At 26.0% G+C, this 2474-nt stretch overlaps 1 long non-coding RNA gene across 1 annotated transcript; it reads left to right on the forward strand.

Moving 5' to 3' along the window:
* Nucleotides 1-518: 518 nt before the first annotated feature.
* Nucleotides 519-1454, forward strand: LOC124894169. Its single transcript, XR_007051042.1, has 2 exons — nt 519-804; nt 895-1454. It is a non-coding gene; the product is annotated as an uncharacterized LOC124894169 (long non-coding RNA).
* The last annotated feature ends 1020 nt before the right edge of the window (nt 1455-2474 follow it).

The raw sequence follows: 2474 nt of genomic DNA on the forward strand, positions 1-2474 counted from the left end.
TATCTTTTACAATATTAAAAAATAATTAAAAAACTCCTAAATAATTTATTGTCTATAACAATGAAATAAAACATAAAATATTTTTATGTACATATAACAATTGATTTTGCTATAAAAAATATCGAAACAAACAAGATAGTCATAAAAATTATATAAATATCTTTGATCGAGCTATCAAATTGTTACCTCTTCTTTTTATTCCATGGAATTTTGAACTTTTTGATTTTTGAGATTTTGATAACTCCACATACCCAACTACTTCATGACCAAATGGTCTTAGTTTTTTTTTTTTGTTTTTTTATATATTATTATTATTATTATTATTATTATTATTATTATTATTATTATTATTATTATTATTATTATTATTATTATTATTCATATTTTAATTTTTTTTCACATAACTAAAGGTCAATGATATAAAATTAAGGCTGTTGCATCCATTTAATAGTACACTTTTTGAAACAAAAATTAAAAGTAATATACCATGCACTTGCAATTATTTCGACTTGGGATTCTAAGTGGGGAAGGAGTATACTTTTTGAATTATTTGAACAAAGAAATAAGAGGTTTCATTATTTGATTTTGAAGAGTTTAAATTTATGGTTGAAGAATGTGTTTCACACCTTAGAACTTCAAATGACTATAATGCCCTTATATCGATGTTAGTATAAATATTACCTACCATTAAGCAAAGAAAACATCAGTTGTTCAATTTGTTATCTTTGAGCTAAATTAATTAAGTTAAGATGGTTTTCCTTAAGCAAGTTTTTTTCTTCATTGCTCTCTTTGTTGTAATCTCAGGTTTTAAATTCACTTTACCACTCTTCTATCTTTGTAATAATTTGTGTATATTAATTGTTCTAATCATTATTACAATCAATTTATGTGCAGTTAATATCTCTTGGGGTCCTAAAGTGATGGCTTTAAGAGACTTACCAATTGATGTTGCAGAGATGAAGGGAAAATTACTTCTTCCATTTGGTAATGGTATTACTTGTTCTCGAAGATGCAATTCAGATAGCGATTGCAATGATGGAATTTTCTGTAAAACTTGTTCTCGTAAAGGTTATGTTCTTCCGCCTAATTACAAGGAATGTTCCGTGTTTTGACATTCAAAATTATTACTAATGAAGGTTATTTTGGAACTTTCTTTCGAACAAGTTAAATAATATTGTGCTTCTAAGCAAGTTAAAAAGTAAGTGTGTTGTTATGAGTGAAATATCCTTAGAACGTGCAGATTATATTTATTGCATGAAAAGGATGGATGTAACTACTATTATATGCTTGATATGCCTTTGTGTATATTCAAGCATTTTAAATAATGTTGTGTTTTCAAGTTTGTATAATCAGAAGATAAATACGTAACCTAGCTAGTTTTCCAAATATTGGGGAACTAACTATTGTAATATATGGGTTACAACTTAAATAAATATATATTGTTAACTTGTGTTCATTTTATATACAATTTACTAATTGTTTATTGAAATATCGGTCAAAATACCACACGTGAATTAATACGTTGTTATGAGTCTCATGTCTAATCATCAATTATTCTCTTTTTTGCTATATAAACTTCCATCTTGAGTGATTTGTTCTCTCTTTGTTAAATATTTGAATTTAATTAGCTCAAAAGAAGAGCAGACGAAAAGCCAAACTTTAGATACTTTTACCTCTGTCAAATATTTGAATTTAACTAACTGAAAAAAAGAGCATGACGAAAAGCCAAACCTATTTATCTCCAATTATTCTTACAAATTTTGTTCATAATCAAAATTCTAGTAACAATATTTTGCTATCAAGAAAGTCTCCCCCAACCCTTCAAGGAAAAAAAAAAAAAAAAAAAGACAAAGAAACATCTATTATTGTCCTTATAACTTTTCTTTTCTTTGTAAAAGATTTTATAACATGCAATTAATATGTGTTGTGGTCCTAAATTGATAGCTTTAAGAAAGTTATCTATTGATGTTGTAAAGATGAAAGAAAAATTACTTTTACTTTGTGATGGTCTTATTACTTGATATCGATTTTGCTACGACGATAATAATTGCAGTGATGCGATAATTTGTAGGCGCTGTGCCTACAATTGTTTTATTCCGAATTACTGTTCCGTATTTTAGCAAGTGCGCTCTTACTGATGAAGATTATCTCGGAACTATTGTTCAATAATGTTGTGTTTCTAACCAAGTTAAATAATGTTGTGTTTCTAAGTTTAAGACAAATAAAATGTAACCTTATAATTTTTTTAAAGTACCTACTCTAAAAAGGTTACTAATAAAGGTTATTTTGAAATTATCATTCGATCCAATTAAATAATATTGTGTATGTTTTCAAATAAATTTTTCATATATTGAAAAGTCCTATTCTAAACAGGTTACTAATGAAGGTTATTTCAAAATTAAAGAACGTTGTGTATGTTTTCAAATAAAATTTTCATATATTGGAAAATACTTATTTTAAACAAGTTACTAATG

The sequence above is a fragment of the Capsicum annuum genome, unplaced genomic scaffold (assembly GCF_002878395.1).
Source record: "Capsicum annuum cultivar UCD-10X-F1 unplaced genomic scaffold, UCD10Xv1.1 ctg70843, whole genome shotgun sequence".
NCBI classification, from domain to species: Eukaryota; Viridiplantae; Streptophyta; class Magnoliopsida; order Solanales; family Solanaceae; genus Capsicum; species Capsicum annuum.